The sequence below is a fragment of the Eptesicus fuscus genome, chromosome 5, assembly GCF_027574615.1.
Source record: "Eptesicus fuscus isolate TK198812 chromosome 5, DD_ASM_mEF_20220401, whole genome shotgun sequence".
NCBI lineage: Eukaryota > Metazoa > Chordata > Mammalia > Chiroptera > Vespertilionidae > Eptesicus > Eptesicus fuscus.
The window spans coordinates 99,666,053-99,684,078 of record NC_072477.1 but is presented as its reverse complement, the minus strand read 5'-3'; positions in this window follow the sequence as shown (position 1 = coordinate 99,684,078).

Below are 18,026 nucleotides of genomic sequence, written 5' to 3'. Positions count from 1 at the left end.
GTCTAGGTCACCTACTAGGCCATTGTCAACACTGGTAATTCTGTGTTACTAAGAGCCACTTAAAATGAGTTCTTCCATAGCAGTCTTCAGAAGGAAACTCTGTCTAGAAGGCATTGGCAGGGCTCATGTATAAATCAAGAACTCAAAATCTCTGTGGTACATTTACACCATTGAATACTACTTGTCAGTAAAAAAGAAAGGAACCTTTCCCTTTGTGGTAGCATGGATGAATCTGGAGAGTACCCTGCTAAGTGAAATAAGCCAGTAAGAGAAAGACAAGTACCATGTGATTTCACTCACATGTGGAATCTATTGAACAAAATAAACAAACAAACAAAATAGAAACAGACTCATAGGTACAAAGAACATGTACAGCTGTCAGAGGGTAGGGGGCTTGGGAGCTGGGTGAAAAAGGTGAAGGGATTAAGAAAAAAACAATAACTCATAGACAGAGACAACGGTATGGTGCTGACCAGAAGGAAAAGGAGGGTGGAGGGAGGTAGAAAAAGATAAAAGGGGGATAAATGGTGATGGAAGGAGACTTGATGTGGGGTGGTGAACACACAATATAATATATAGATGATGTATTATAGAATTGTAATCCTGAAACCTATATAATTTTATTTATCAATGTAGCCCTCATAAATTCAATTTAAAATTTTAAACCATAGCAATTAGACAAGAAAAGAAAGGAAAGAAAAGAAAAGAAAAGAAAAGAAAAGGCATTCAAATTGGAAAAGAAGAAATAAAACTGTCATTATTCACAGGTGACATGATATTGTACATAGAAAACCCTAAAGACTCCATCAAAAATTTATTATACACTGAGTGGCCAGATTATTATGATATCAAAGAGGACATAAGGAAGGCCAAAAGACAAAACATGCTCAAAGTCACTAATCATCTGAGAGATGCAAATCAAGACAATAATGAGGTACCATCTCACACTTGTCAGAATGGCTATCATCAACAAATCAACAAACGACAAGTGCTGGCGAGGATGTGGAGAAAAAGGAACCCTTGGGCACTGCTGGTGGGAATGCAGGCTGGTGTAGCCACTGTGGAAAACAGTATGCAGTTTCCTCAGAAAATTAAAATTGGAACTCCCATTTGACCCAGTCATCCCACTTCTAGGAATATATCCCAAGAAATCAGAAACAACAATCAGAAAGGATATACACACCACTATGTTCATAGCAGCACAATTTGCAATAGCTAAGATTTGAAAACAGCCTAAGTGCCCATCAGCAGATGAGTGGATTAAAAAACTGTGGTACAGCCCTAGCTGGTTAATTCCTCCCAGTGATACCAACAACAATCAAGGCTTAACTACAACAAGACTGTGCAAACAGCCCACAAAGGGGTGCACCAAGAGTGTCCACCTCAAGTAACTGAGGAGGCTGAGCCACTGGGCCCTATAGGACACCTAGAACACAAAGCCACTCTATCAACACAGGGAAGCAGCCAAAATGCAGAGACCAAGAAACGTGTCACAAATGAAAGAAATGGAGGAAAGCAAACTACTGGATATAGAGTTCAAAATCACAGTTATAAGGTTACTCAAGAATCTTCTAGAAAAGGCTGATAAATTTAGTGAGACCCTTGAGGATATGAAAAAGGATCAACTAGAAATTAAGCATACACTGACTGAAATAAAAAATAATATACAGAGATCCAACAGCAGACTAGAGGATCCCAAGAATCAAGTCAAAGATTTGAAATACAAGGAAACAAAAAACACCCAACCTGAAGAGCAAAAAGAAAAAAGAATCCAAAAAGTTGAAGATAGTGTAAGGAGCCTCTGGGACAACTTCAAGCGTACCAACATCCGAATTATGGGGGTGCCAGAAGAGAGAGAGAGAGCAAGATATTGAAAAGCTATTTGAAGAAATAATGACAGAAAACTTCCCCTTCCTGGTGAAAGAAATAGACTTACAAGTCCAGGAAGGGCAGAGAACCCCAAACAAAAGAAATTCAAAGAGGACCACACCAAGACACATCATAATTAAAATGCCAAGGGCAAAGACAAAGAGAGAATATTAAAAGCAGCAAGAGAAAAACAGTTAGTTACCTACAAGGGAGTACCCATACAATTGTCAGCTGATTTATCAACAGAAACTATGCAGGCCAGAAGGGAGTGGCAAGAAATATTCAAATTGATGAATAGCAAGAACCTACAACCAAGATTACTCTACCCAGCAAAGATATCATTCAGAATTGAAGGTCAGATAAAGAGCTTCACAGATAAGAAAAAGCTAAAGGAGCTCATCACTGCCAAACCAGTATTATATGAAATGCTGAAGGGTATTCTTTAAGAAGAGGAAGAAGAAGAAAAAGGTAAAGATAAAAATTATGAACAACAAATACATATCTATCAACAAGTGAATCTAAAAATCAAGTGAATAAAAAGTCTGATGAACAGAATAAACTGGTGAATATAATAGAATCAGGGGCATAGAAAGGGAGTGGACTGAAAATTCTCAGGGGGAAGGGAGTGTGGGGTGGTGCGGGAAGAGAGTGGACAAAAATCGTACACCTATGGATGAGGACAGTGGGCGGGGGAGGGCAGAGGGTGGGGTGAGAACCAGGTGGAAGGGAGCTTGGGGGGGGGGGAAGAGGAACAACTGTAATAACCTGAACAATAAAGATTTATTAAACATAAAAAAAGAGAAAATACTATGAGCAAGTGTTGGAGACCAGGTGTAAGCTGACATGGTCCTTGAACCTGAAGGGGCTAGCAAGGCTAGCTCCCTACCCACACAGTTTTCCCAGGCTTGTTTGGATGGCGATTATCAGTAGAATGAGAGCAACCCTTTCATGGCTTGCCAAGAAGTCTGTAACTATTTACTGAGAATCTGCCTGATTTACTGTACCGAGAATTTGTCCTTCTACTCTATCTCTCCCTTAGAGATTAAGAGGAACAAAGAGTACATTCCTCTTCACAGACCTCCTATTCAGTGATTGGTGTATAAAAGGCATTACACAGTTAATAGAACTACTACAGTCTCTCATAGTCCTCCCGATCCCATAGTCCTGTCTTTCTTTCTTTTCTCAATTCCCACCTCCCTACCTCAGCCCGGTTCAACCTGTCAGGCTGGCCCTGACAAATTGGCGCCCGAACAGGGACCTGAGGACTTGGGAAGCAGACGGTGAGGATCTCCTCCGGATAAAGAGTGCACTCGATAAGGTAAGGGAGGAGCAATTTATTGATAGTCAGGAGTAAAGCATGGGACAAGTAGAGTCTAGAGAAAGTGCCCTTTAGAGGCAAATGTTGAAGTCTATGTGATCACAAAATAATGTTGTTTCTTGTTCAAATTAGAATCTTAGTGTCTCTATGGAATTTAAAATCTGTAATAAGTGAAACTCCACTGCTGGAACTACGTATGGTATGGAGAAATTCAAAGGTGGCAGGAGAGGGCAGGGCTATCTGCTCTCCCACAATAAGATTACTTGCAATAAGATTACTTAATACCTTGTTTAAAAATTTTAAGAGAACTAGCAGGGAAATGCAAATCTTGGCCAAATTGGGTATGAGTTATTACTTCAGAAAGCGAAAAAGAAAGAAAAAAATTTGAGCTCTATCTATCTTTTAAGCATGAAAAGAAATTCGGCCAGATCTGTTGCCTAAACTTCCCCTGAAATAAGCAGGATATGGGGGAAGAGAGGGACACGTGACAATCCAATATGGACGCCCACTCTCCCAGTATACAAATTAAAAGTTTTCTTTCTCACCATAAAAAAGTTTTAAAAAATATAGAAATGCGTCTGGGATATCTGTACATGTGTAAAGAGAAAGCTAGTGTAAGACAGGGTGTGCACACGGTCGGATTTCGGATATTAGATAGGTCTTGAACTAGACTTAACTCTTTACAAGGGCTACAGAAATGAAAAACCCAAGACTAGTTTTTTCCTAAGAAAAAAGGAAAGAAAAAAAAATGGTGAATTTAATCTAAAGGAAGGAAATTCAAGCTGGTTCCAGCAACAAGATTTGCATTTCCATAATAAAGAGTAGTTTTTAAAATACTAATAAACCTTGTTAAAAAGTTAACTTTTAAAGCCTTCAAGAATATAAGTAAATTTGTCTCTGTCATAGAATTTATCCAAAGTAAATACTTTAAAATAATTATAATTGAGTCTAGAATCTCAAAGAAATTGTTAAAATATAGATAAATAATATATTAATTATAAAGATCTAAGTAGCCCAGGTAACTGGCTACGCCCTTTACTAATAGAGGAAGAAGGCTGCTTGCCTTTCCCCCAGCAGACAGGTCAGTCTCCTGCCAGTAGCCATTTTAAAGAATATGGTAATTTACATTCAAATAAACCAAACCTAGCTTTCCAGAGTCACTGGCAAATAAAAAGTAAAGTTTAAATTTACCTCATGAGAAAAATCTAGAGGACAGAATTGAAGCTATTAATTGATTATGTCTTGTGTTTTAGAAATTTATTCTTAAGAATATAAAAGTGTTATTAATCAAAGAACTACTAAATATTTAACTTGCCAGCTTTAAAAGTTCAAAGTACAGATTAAATTAGGAGAAATTATATAAATATAGTAATTATATTACCTAAAATATAAAAATATATTTTAGAAAAATAAAATGTTGTTTTCTCTAATAATTAGGAATTCAAAATATATTAGTTATTGGTCTGATTTTAAAAAGAGGATTAATTCTATAATCCAGTTTAAATATAATTAATATTCTTTAAGATAATTTAGGTATATAATTTTTAAAGCATATATATAAATATATGCATATATATATTTAATCTTTCCAAGTTATTTCAAGACTGAGAATGTCTTTTAAATATTTCATTGGGCCCTGAAATGTTCAAAAGTCTGTTCTCTCTTAAAAGAAATTTTTTTTTAAATTAAACCAATTGATACTTGAAATCACATAGAAAGCTTTATCAAATAAAAATTAATATATTTTACTTATACATATATATTAAATGTTATAAAGGTTTTCGCCTATAAGAAAGGCAAAAATAATATATTTCTTAAATATAGCCAAATTTTTCAACAGCAGTAGAATTTCTAAAAAGACAAAAGCCATACTTTTAGATCAGACCAATAAAGTATCAAACCTATAAATTTTACTAAATAAGTTTCTTTACTTTTTAATTAAAGATACCTACTTAAATTACTTTATAAATTAGCCTTTTAAAATATAATCAAGATCTCATATAAATTAAGTTACATAAGAAACTAATATTTAAATAATTAAATCCAAGTAAAATCTAGGAACAGATTAGAAGCCATCATTTACTATCTGACTTTAAATAGCCGCCTGCATTAAGCTAGAGGCGAGGCAACATTTACAGCTTGTAAAATCAGACGTAAATTTACTTTATTTTAAATAAAGATACCTACTTTAATTACTTAAATAAATTAGCTTATTAAATTATAATCAAGGTTTTCAGCTAAATAAAAAGCCAATATTTTTATAAACAATTATAATAAAGACCAGAAACAGCCAGTTTAAAATTGAATTACCATTACCTAGAGCAAAGAATATCCTTACATAATATTATTCTACAATGTCATTATCATTTTTAATATTTTACAACAGCATATTGTACATTTATCCCAAACAAACTTACAAACTAATTCTTTGAATATTTAGCAGCAATTTAAAAGGACATAAAAGGATTTAATCCCTTCCACTGTGTGGAAGGCCCCATGGAAGGGCACCTGAGCATTCTATATTGGCCTCTCTTACCCTTTTGGCCAAGAGGGACCCTCCCACTGTTACCTGAACTTTCTATTCATACTGAGATTGAAGCCTCATGGTGGCTGGTACCATAGATCTGTCTCTCGCCCAATAGTATGAGCTGGGCCCTCCCTGGAGAAGAAACCTGGGTTCCCCAAGATATGTGATCAATGCCGGGGCCCCGCCAGCAGGTGAGGGGATCCCAAGGCAGGTGCTAGGCGTGGAGGCCACAGGGGCATAGGCTACCAAGGAGACAGAACTGAACCTCACATCACCCTGCTTGGCCCCGGAGGATGGCTAGTTAGCCAGAGACGGGTAAGATTCCTCAGGGAAGGAACAACCTAAGACAGGCACAGTCGCAGAGGGGTCATCAGGAGAGAACTTGGGGATCAACAGAGGTGGTGCACAGATCCTCACCCCCCCAACATTACAGGGGCTTAAACCCTCGCCCCTTCTGAGGGAGGTCTCCTGCCCCATGGCTGCTTCGTGCTTCCCATGCCCGGCTCAGATCAGGACCCAGGTAACAGACAGAGACTTGGCCCAGCTCAGATCGGGACCCAGATAACAGAGACGTGGCTAACAGCAGCTGCCCTATATCTAAATCCAGCCTAACACCAGGAATGCTCAGGGCTTTCTCAGGGATACAAATAATCCTTTCCATTAATATTTACAGGGTAAACTAAGATTGTTATTAAAATGTTAAATTTAAAAATAAATTAGTAGTCAGCCTTACTGTAAAAGTACTTATAATATAGCTAGCTAGTCGCCTATAGGCTTAACCTTCAAACTACAGCCCTATAAGTTACTTGTTATAAAAAGAAAGACAAAGATTCTTAAATAAAAATAAAGAGGTTTCCTTCAAATATTATAGGAATTATAATTAAAAGCCTATATATTTAGGCCTTTAAACTAAGGTAAATAATTTATATTTTTCCTCTCTAATAAGTTTTATATAAAATTAAATATTAATAGCAGAAACTTAATATCATTTATTGTCCATAATTTAGGACAAGTAAAGTTAATAAATAAATTAAGCTTTATTTCAGATTAATTTAAATTAGCTAATTAAAATAAGTATTCATAAAAACTTAATTATACTAGACAAAAAACTATTCCTAAAGTATTAACAAAACTTTATTGATAGTTCATCTCATAGTAAAATTACTTAACATACAATGAACCCAAAGCAATCATATTTCTATACAAAAATTAAAAATAAAAGATTATCAAGACTACATTAAAAATTTTACAAAAACCTCATAATAATACAAAAAAGAGATTAATAGAATAATATTTTAAAAGAAATATCCTATAAGTAAATTACATCAAGCCTTAATTACTTTAAAATTTTTACTCAAATATTAATTTTCATTTATAATACTAATAACACAACACCCATAAAATCTTATAGTATCAAAATAAGCCAAAGGAAAATCATTTAGACAAAAATCAAAAGGATCCCAACTCTAATTTATAGAAAAGATTTCTTTATTAACCTTTGGTTGAGAATATGTTTATATATTTCCAGAAAAGCCCATGTAGATTCCTACAACAATGGATCCCAGAGAGGACCTGATAGAACTGTTCCAGCCACAGAGTGGGCAGTGGCCCACAAGAACAAAGGTAAAATAGTCCAGAAATAAATATAGTAATACGCCTTGCCATGCTAGCAGTCAGCAGCTGTACATTACTACAGGTTGCCCAGGACCAAGGGCAAGGAAGTTCGGTATACGTACTTCCAGATCATGTGTACACACCCTTCTACATAAAAGTCAAAATGTTTAATGTTTTGTGTTCTACCGGGACCCCTGGCTTAAGGACTTACTTTATTTCTAACACAGGGAATAGTATTAACTGCCACATTAAATGAAATACCATACCTCAGGCATTAACCATTTTTACAGATAGATCCAGTTCTAGAAAGGCTGGATCTACTACAGCAGGGGAGCAAAGGTCCTTCAAACCCCTTATATTTCAGTAGAAATACAAGCTCTTATTTATGCCTTAACAGATTTTTGCTACGGAACCCATCAACCTATAGTAATAGTACTTATATAATAAGTATAGCAAAAATTATTAAAACAGCCACTATAAGGCACACTAATTCAGAGGAACTTTTCATTTAATTTTCAGTCTTTAAAATATTATTTGAGAATGACAATTTTCATATTTTATTAGAAGCAATATCCTCAATGTGTTATTTACCCCTAAAGTTAGCACCTTCCTGTGCCAACTTTAGGGGTAAATCCCCAAATACTTAAACCTAATCAAATCTGGCAAAATAAATATCACTCAATTATAGAAAGAGCCAATCATACTCTTAAAATCATTTACTAAAAAACAAAAAGGGGGAGACAGTTGTTATGTGTCACCTCAAGAGAAGCTCAGTCATGCTTTTTTACTTTAAAAATTTTTAAATTGTGATACAGAGGATCGTACAGCAGGTGAAAGGCATCAGGCCTCCTGTACAATAGCCTCCACTGAGTCAGCTAGGTGGAAGAAAGCATGAACCAGAAAAGATTTTTATTAGATTCAGTAATAATGTGGGGAAGAGGTTATGTTTTATATCTTTCCAGAAGGAGCAATACAGCCAATTCTGGTGCCGGAGTGTTACATGTATCACCACAATGGACTCAGACAAGCTCCTGTGTCCCTTCACTCAAAAGGACTAAGTACTGCCCTAATGACAGCAAAGCGGAGGAAGAAGAAAACTAAAAGCTACGCAAGGGACTGAAGTACCAACATAGAGTCATCTAAAGAAGTTAACGACTCAAGTGCAGCAGATTATAGAAAAGCAAGAAGTTGAAGCTACTTCTTCAACCATGTTCCTGCTCATGCTAGCATCTATTAGTTGCCAGTCTTCTGCAAAGTCTTGCGCAGCCAAGTCCAAGGACTCTAAGTAAATATACACCAGCAGCACAAGAGACTTTCTTTCATTTAGTAGCTAAAAATGTTAAAATGTCCATAGTTTTGATTTCTCTCTTATTGTTTTATTATTATTTAATAGCCATAGTTTTGCTCTTGACATTCAAGTTTTGAAAATGATAACATGTATGTAATTTAATTTTACATTGGCATTGTTTACAATTGTTTTAATATTAGAGCTTTATTATTAATATTTAAATTTTACTTTTATTATTAGTAGCCTAAAAAACAAAAAAGGGGGATCTGTTGGAGACAGGGTGTAAGCTGACATGGTCCTTGCACCTGAAGGGGCTAGCAAGGCTAGCTCCCTACCCACACAGTTTTCCCAGGCTTGTTTGGATGGCGATTATCAGTAGAATGAGAGTAACCCTTTCATGGCTTGCCAAGAAGTCTGTAACTATTTACTGAGAATCTCCCTGATTTACTGTACCGAGAATTTGTCCTTCTACTCTATCTCTCCCTTAGAGATTAAGAGGAACAAAGAGTACATTCCTCTTCACAGACCTCCTATTCAGTGATTGGTGTATAAAAGGCATTACAGAGTTAATAAACGCGCTACAGTCTCTCAAAGATTTGTAGACCTCCCAATCCTGCTGCCCTGTCTTTCTTTCTTTTCTCAAATCCCACCTCCCTACCTCAGCCTGGTTCAACCTGTTAGGCTGGCCCTGACAAGCAAGTATATGCCAACAACCTGGACAATGTGGTTGAAATGGACAAATTCCTAGAAAAATACACTCTCCAAAAACTTAATCAGGAAGAATCATAAAACCTAAAATAGGCCAATAACAATTGAGGAAATAGAAGCAGTAATCAAAAAACTCCCAGCAAACAAAAGTCCTGGTTTGGATGGCTTCACAGGGGACTTTTACCAAACATTCAAAAAAGAACTAACACTGATACTCCTCAAACTATTCCAAAATATCCAAGAGGAATTAACACTTCCAATCTCTTTCTATGAGGCCAGCATTATCCTAACTCCAAAACCAGATAAAGACACTACAAAGAAAGAGAACTACAGGTCAATATCCCTGGTGAACATGGTTGCTAAAATCCTCAACAAAGTATTAGCAAATTAGATCCAACAATATATTAAAAGGATCATATACCATGACCAAGTGTGATTTACTCTGGGGATGCAAGACTGGTACAATATTCACAAATCAATAAAAGTGATACATCACATAAACAAACTGAAAGACAAAAAACACACGATCATATCAATAGATGCAGAAAAAGCATTCGACAAAATCCAACACCCATTTTTTATAAAAACTCTCAGCAAAGTGGCAATAGAAGAAGCACATCTCAGCATAATAATGGCCATATATGGCAAGCCTAAAGCCAACATCATACTCAATAGGTAAAAACTAAAACCATTTCCCCTAAGAACAGGAACTAGACAGGGATGTCTGGTTTCCCCACTCTTATTCAACATAGTACTGGAAGTCCTCGCCACAGTTATCAGACAAGAACTAGAAATAAAAGGCATCCAAATTGGAAAGGAGAAAGTAAAACTCTCATTATTTGCAGATGACATTATATTGTACATCGAAAACCCTAAAGACTCCACCTAAAACTACTAGATTTAATAAAAGAATTCGGCAATTGTAGCAGGATAAAAAATTAACACCCAGAAACCAATGGCATTTTTATACATCAATAATGAATTCTCCAAAAGAGAAACTATACAAACATTCCCATTTACCATTGCAGCAAAAAATAAAAATAAAAAGCAAGATACTTAGGAATAAAGGATATAGTAAAAGACTTGCACTCAGAAAACTATGGGACATTGAAAAAAGTGATAGAGGAAGATATACACAAATGGAAGAATATGCTATGTTCATGGATTGGTATATTAGCATAATTAAAATGTTCTTACTACTCAAAGCAAGTTACAAATTCAATGCAATCCCTATTAAAATACATACAACATATTACACAGATTCTGAAGAAATACTCCAAAAATTTATATGGAACCAAAAAAGATCCCAAACAGCTGCAGCAATCTTGAGAAAGAAGAACAAAGTTGGAGGGATCACAATACCAGATATTAAGTTATACCACAAAGCCACTGTAATCAACAGTCTGGTACTGGCACATGAACTGGCATATAGATCAATGGAACAAGAACAGAGACCCAAGAAATCGACCCACGCCACTGTGCTCAATTAATATTTGAAAAAGTAGGCAAGAACTACAATGGAGACAAGAAACTCTCTTTAATAAATGGTGTTGGAAAATTGGATGTGCAAAAAAAATGAAACTAGACACCATTGTGGGAACCGTGCCAGGTCCCCAGATAGTCAAGGCCAGTGGGAGCACAGAGGTCTTGCTATCAGTACACCAGAATGGCCAAAGGCTGCCCTGGACATGTGCCTAAACAGGATGTTCAAGGACTCTAAGCCTGGGAATCCTAATCAGGTCAAGATACCATGAGCGGGTGCAAGGACACACGGTACACTGTGCCCTTCAGTAACCAATATGATTGATGTCACTATTGGCAGGAAGCCTTCTTTGTCTAAGTAGGGTAAAAGCAGGTTACTGACCAGCTAGTTTACTGGAGTATGGAGAGAGAGCAGCTAGCATGGTGTGTGTGAAGAAGTCTGCTAGAGAGCAGCTGGGCAGGAGAGACAGGAGAAGCTGCTGAGCTGGAGAGCTCAGGTATCGCCAGGATATGAGGCAGTGAGTCTAGGAAGTAGCATGTGGCTGCTCAGATAATAGCTGTGGGTACAGAGATTAATGCTGCTATATGGGAAAGATATGTATTTACCAGCCAGTGTCCAGCTGCCTGCTTTTATGGACTTTGCTGTAAGGACTGTTCTTGTCTGATGACTATGTGGCCACTGGCTTCAGCAATAAAGACTCATTCTTATACACCCACAACTTCTCATGGCTTCTCTGTCTCCTAAAAGTCCCTGCCAAGCTCTGCACAGACTCACAGCTACTCAGAGCACTAGAGCTCATACAGGGGCCTGGCTGTGCTCTGACAATCATACACAAAAATAAACCAAAATGGATAAAAGACTTAAATGTAAGTCATGAAACCATAAAAATCTTAGAAGACACTATAGGTGGCAAAAACTCAGACATCTCTCCTAACAATATATTCCCGAATACATCTGGTAGGGCAAAGGAATCTAAGGAGAAAATTAACAAATGAGACTACATCAAAATAAAACGCTTCTGCACAGCGAAAGAAACCATCATCCAAATGAAAAGGGAGCCCACTGTATGAGAGAACATAAATTGCAATGATACATCTGATAAAGGGTTAATATCCAAAATATATAAGGAACTCATACAACTTAACAAAAAGAAGACAAATAATCCTATTAAAAATGGATATAGGACCTAAATATACACTTCTCCAAAGTGGACATACAAATGGCTAAGAGACATATGAAAAAATGCTCAAAGTCACTGATCATCAGAGAGATGCAAATTAAAACAATAATGAGGTATCACCTCACACCTGTCAGAATGGCTACCATCAACAAATGACAAGTGTTGGCTAGGATGTGGAGAAAGGGCACCCAAGTACACTGCCAGTGGGAATGCAGACTGGTGCAGCTATTATGGAAAACAGTATGGAGTCTCCTCAAAAAATTAAATATGGAACTGCCATTTGATCCAGTGATCCCACTTCTAGGAATATATCCTAAGAAATCCAATACACCAATCAGAAAGAAAGTATGCACGCCTATGTTCATAGCAGCACAATTTATAATAGCTGAGATATGGAAACAGCCCAAGTGCCCATCAGTAGATGAGTGGATAAAAAAGTTGTACATTTACACCATGGAATATGAGGCAGCAGTAAAAAAAAAAAAAAGGATATCTTATCTTTGACATGGCATGGAGGGACCTGGAAAGTATTATGCTAAGTAAAATAAGGCAATCAGAGAAAGACAAGTATCACATGATCTCACTCATATGTGGCATCTAATGAACAAAATAAACTGTTGAACAAAGTAGATCCAGAGACATAAAAGTATGGAACAGACTGTGTACTCTCAGAGGGAAGGCAGGGGTGGGTGGGTGGGAAGAGGTCAACCAAAAAACTTGTACGCATTTTTGCATATTCCATGGACACAGACAATAGGGTGATGCAGTGCAAGGCAGGCAATAAGGGATCAATGGTATATATATAATATTTTCAACAATAAACACTTTAAAATAAGTAAATAAATAAATTAAATTAAATACCTATGTACTTCTCTTTATCTTCATGCATTTGAGGGTTCCTCTCTGTGTTTCTTTCTTTTTTTAAAGATTTTTAAAAATTATTAAATTTATTGCGGTGACATTGGTTAATAGAATCATAAGGTTTCAGGTGTAAATTTCTATGTTACAAGATCTGTATATTGCACTGTGTGCTCACCACCCCAAATTAAATCATCTTCCATCACCATATATTAGGCCCCCTTTACCTCAAACTCCCCCACTCTTTTGTTTCTAATAGTGTATAGATTTTATTTTATTTTATTTTTTATTGATTTTTTTAGAGAGACAGGAAGGGAGAGGGGGAGAGAGATAGAAGCATCAATGATGGGAGAGAATCATTGATTGGCTGCCTCCTGCACGCCTTCCCCCACCCCCTGGGGGATTGAGCCCAAAACCCAGGCATGTGCCCTTGACTGAAATAGAACCTGGGACCCTTCAGTCTGCAGGCCAATGCTCTATCCACTGGGTCAAACCATCTAGGGCAGTGGAGTATAGATTTTAGATTTTACTTTTATAATGATAGTTTGAATAGATGGAACAAATTCTCTTGGATTTAACCCTATCTGGGTGGACGTGTGATCATCTAAGTAACAATTCACACCAGTGAACCAGACCCACTGTTATATTCTTATATTTGTAAAGAATTATGGCAAGAGATTTAGTTATTGAAGGTTTAAACTGTATCATGTGGTGGAATCTCAGAGGGAAGGTGGAGGTGGGTGGGTGGGTGGGTTTGAAAAGATCAACCAAAGAACTTGTATGCTTACATGCATAACCCATGGATACAGACAATAGAGTGGTGAAGGCCTGGGGCAGGGGAAGAGGGTTGGAGGGACTAGAAGGGGTCAATGGGGGAGAAAAGGGTACATATGTAATACTTTCAATGATGAAGATTTAATTTAAAAAAAGAAGAAGTTATAAGCCTAGGGCATGACTACCCACCATGATCAGTTAGGAATTGATGATCAGATCATCCTGTGAGGTTACTTGTTATAGAATTCCTTTTTTTCATCCATTGGTAGAGCATTATAAATAAGGTGTGAAAAACCACGTCCTACGTGGCTTGAGTTCAGGACCTGGAGAAGGGCCACATGCAAATGACTAGACTAGACAAGAAATATGAATTTGGAAACAGGGAGCCAGGCGAAGAGTCTTTCTCAAGAAGAAAGGCTTCACTGGTGCCCAGGCCCTGCCAACCTTATATTCAATTTTAGATACACATATTGCCCTTAGTCAGGCAGGCAATTCCAGCAGCAGACAATCTTAAAGGTCAGTAAATATTAGTAAAGATTTACTTTGAGACTATTTGGTCAGGAAATTGCTTGAGCCACCATTGTCTTAACTAAACAATCGGTGCATAGCTTTGGCCCTTGCCAAAGCTCAAGGTCCACCAGCCTTCTGCATTCCTTGTTTACACTTTTCTGATAGTGAAGACAATGGGTAGCTTCCAACAATAAGGTGGCCTATAAGCTGCTGGATTGATGTAAATGCCATACAAGTGAAAAGTTCAGAGTTGTAGATGTGGGATTCCAGCAATTGTTGAAGTGAGTTCAAAGAGAAAAGAGTATAGGGCTGAGGGCAGAACCTTCATGAGATCCTGCTGCAAAGGTGGAAAAGAGGTGGCCTACCGGCCACAACCTCCTTCTTTGAGTGTCTATTGCTTCCTTACACACTGAAAATGTTGTTCACTAAAACATAGACTATTACAAATGGTTTGAAATTACATCAGTAGGAAGAAACCTTCCCACAGTTGCCTGAAGGATGTAAGTCATATTGATTTTTAAGCCAAGTTAGAGCTTTGGGACAGCAGTTTTTAAAGACGTTTCACATCTACCTTAACTTGTTCCCAAGGAAACAGAGCCCTGGGTCCATTTGTAGTTTAGACCTGGTGTCACAGGTCTGCTTTGTTTGGAGTCCATTGCTGAAAAAAAAAAACAAAATTTAAAAAATTAAAATTAAAATTAACTAAGTAAATTCAAATATCTAATTGGCTTTATTAAGATATTCAAATATCAGGGAGCATTCTATTGAGCAACTAGAAGGGGGCTCTGAGGAACTGTACAAAATGGAAGGATTTTATAGGAAGAACAGTGGGGCAAGGGAGTTATTATCAAAAGAAAACAAAGGATTATTTTTGGACCAATACTTCTTTTCTCGGAGGGAAGAGAAGGGGAAGAATTTTTATTGTGTAGATTGCCTCTTATTTTTATGAGGGATGAAGAAGGGCTATGTGACATTACCTTACTGGTCCTTGACCAGAAAATTCCACACTGTTTGATTAAGATTATGTTTCTGGAAGAGGTTGAAACTGCAGTTAGATCAGGTATTAAACCAAGTTTGCTATCCTGGGCTTTTAACACCAGTGAAACTATTTGTGGCCTCTGCTTTCAAGCAAGGGCTCACTGCCCAAGGTGCATAGAAACCAATACTGCAGCACCAGATTTTGAGAGGGAAAAAAGGTCCACCAGCAAGGAAACAAGAGGCAAAGCTCAAATCTGTCTTCCCATCTCTGGTTCAGAGTGAGATTTTTTTTAAAGGGAGGGGAATCTCTTCCTTATATTTCTTCTTCTTCTTCTTCTTTTTTAATCCTCACCCAGAGATATTTTTTCCATTGATTTTTATATAGAGTGGAAGGGAGGGAGAGAGACACAGAGAGAGAAACATTGAAGTGAGGGAGACACATCAATTGGTTGCCTCCTACACATGACTGAGCCTGCAACTGGCGTACCAGGTATGTGCCCTTGACCAGAATCAAACCCAGGACCCTTGAGTCTGCAGGCCTGCACTCTATCCTCTGAGCAAAACTGGCTAGGGCCAGAGTGAGATTTAAGGGGTTTGGGAAAACAAGCTGGTTTGCAGAAGCGCTGGCAGGGCAAGTTTCAATGGCAGAACTTTGGAACTTGGGCATTTATGGTAAGACTAGTGGCCCGGTGCACAAAATTCATGCATGGAGGGGGGGTTCCCCTCAGCCCAGCCTGCACACTCTCCAATTGGGGACCGCCGGCTCCTAACTGCTCACCTGCATGCCTGCCTGATCACCCCTAACTGCTCTCCCCTGCCAGCCTGATATTGCCCCCAACTGCCCTCCCCTGCTGGCCTGATCTTGCCTCCAACTGCCCTCCCCTGCCAGCCTGATCTCGCCCCCAATGGCCCTCCCCTGCTGGCCTGGTTTCCCCCAACCTGCCTCCCCTCCCGACCTGATCTCGCCCCCAACTGCCCTTTCCTGCCAGCCTTATCGCCCCTAACTGCCTCTGCCTGCCTGATTACCCCTAACTGCCCTCCCCTGCCAGCCTGATCTCACCCCCAACTGCCCTCCCCTGCAGACCAGATATTGCCCCCAACTGCTCTCCTCTGCTGGCCAATTTGGTTCTGATTGGTCGGTTTCTATGCAAGTCAGCATCAAAAGCTGCGCCTCCTGGGCCATTGGCTACTCACAGTTGACCCAGATTTGGTTCTGATTGGTCAGTTTCTATGCCAGTCAGCGTCTCTGGGCCTATCAACAGGGCCTGATCATAAAGGCGGGGCTGATCATCAGCCCCGGTGGAAGCCTGGAGAGAAATGGAGGCATGGCTGCTGGCCTGGCCAGGAGAGAAAGAGAGAGGCAAGTGCTGATCAACAGCTGCCACACAAGCTACAGATCAGACCCTGCTTCTCTCTTCAGGTCTCTCTCCAGGCCTGATTTGAGCCCCCTCAGCAGTCAGTGCTGGGTCACCGCCCCTGCAGCCGCAGCAGTCAGTGCTGGGTCACCACGGCAACCCAGCGCTGACTGCAGGACTGACTTCCGGTTGGTCGAGCCTCCAGTCATGACGGACCCAGGGTTTTTATATATTAGGATATGGTAAGGGACTTTAGCATTGGATCTTCCTGGAAAACAGACTCTTAGCTTCTAAAAGGGGTCCTTTATTTCCTTGGGGGAGAAGAGGGGAGAAAGGTGAAACTTTGGTTCCAGGTGTTATCAGAGGTCAAAATTCCCTCCTCTACTTCAGCTTGTCCTGTTGTTTCTGAAAAACAACTCAGTATCTTGTTAGGAACAGAATAAAACCAGTTTGAACTGATTCTGCAGTTACACCTGTGGTGTTTTTTCTTCTTTAACACTATGAAAATACAGCTTCATTTAAATTTTTATTGATTTCAGAGAGGAAGGGAGAGGGAGAGATAGAAACATCAATGATGAGAGAGAATCCTTGATCAGCTGCCCCCTACATGCCCCCATTGGGGATTGAGCCCACAACCTGGGCATGTGCCCTTGACTGGAATCCAATCTGGGACCCTTCAGTCTTCAGGCCAATGCTCTATCCACTGAACAAAACCAGCCAGGGCTTCTTAAATTTTATGTGAACTCCACACTTTCCCCCCAAACCCTATAATAACTCCACCTTTTCCTTTGTGAATCCTGAGGACTAAGAAGTGTTCCTGGTGGCTAACTTGGCAAAGCAAAAAAAAAAGAAAGAAAGGAAGGAAAGAAGAAAGGAAGGAAGGAAGGAAGGAAGGAAGGAAGGAAGGAAGGAAGGAAGGAACGAAAAGGGAAAGGAAAGGAAAGGAAAGGAAAGGAAAGGAAAGGAAAGGAAAGGAAAGGAAAGGAAAAAAAGGAAAGGAAAGGAAAGGAAAGAAAAGCAAAGCCTAGCAATAATTTCTGCACATGGGTTTTCTCAGCAAACTGCACTTTGCAGAGAAGCCTCTACACTAAGCTGACTGCCTCTGTGTTACTAAACTGTTTGCCTGAACTGGGTTTCTGAGCCAGCCCTTATAAAGAAGTTTCTGGAGTCCTAGTTCAACTCATAAGACTGAAGCTTTCCCCATCCAATCAGAGCTGTGAAGCTCTGACCAATCAGAGCAGCTCTATTCTGACCAGTCAGGGATCAGGGGCCGGGACTTCTATCTATATAAGTCAGCTCCTTACTGGTTTGGGACCAGCTCCAGGCTGGAGCTGGCATGCCTACGGAGAAATTTGAAGTGGGCCACACAGACAGACAAGCAGGTATGGGGTGGGACAGAGCAGAGCTGCCTAGCTGAAGAGGGGCCTGGCCCCAGGGACCCCTGGCCTGCGCTGTAACACAGCAGGGTATGGCAAAAACAGGTTTACAAGTGTGAATATGCGGATACAGATGTTTTTCTCTTTTCTTATTAAACTTGGTTTTAATGGTCACAAAATTCTGTGAC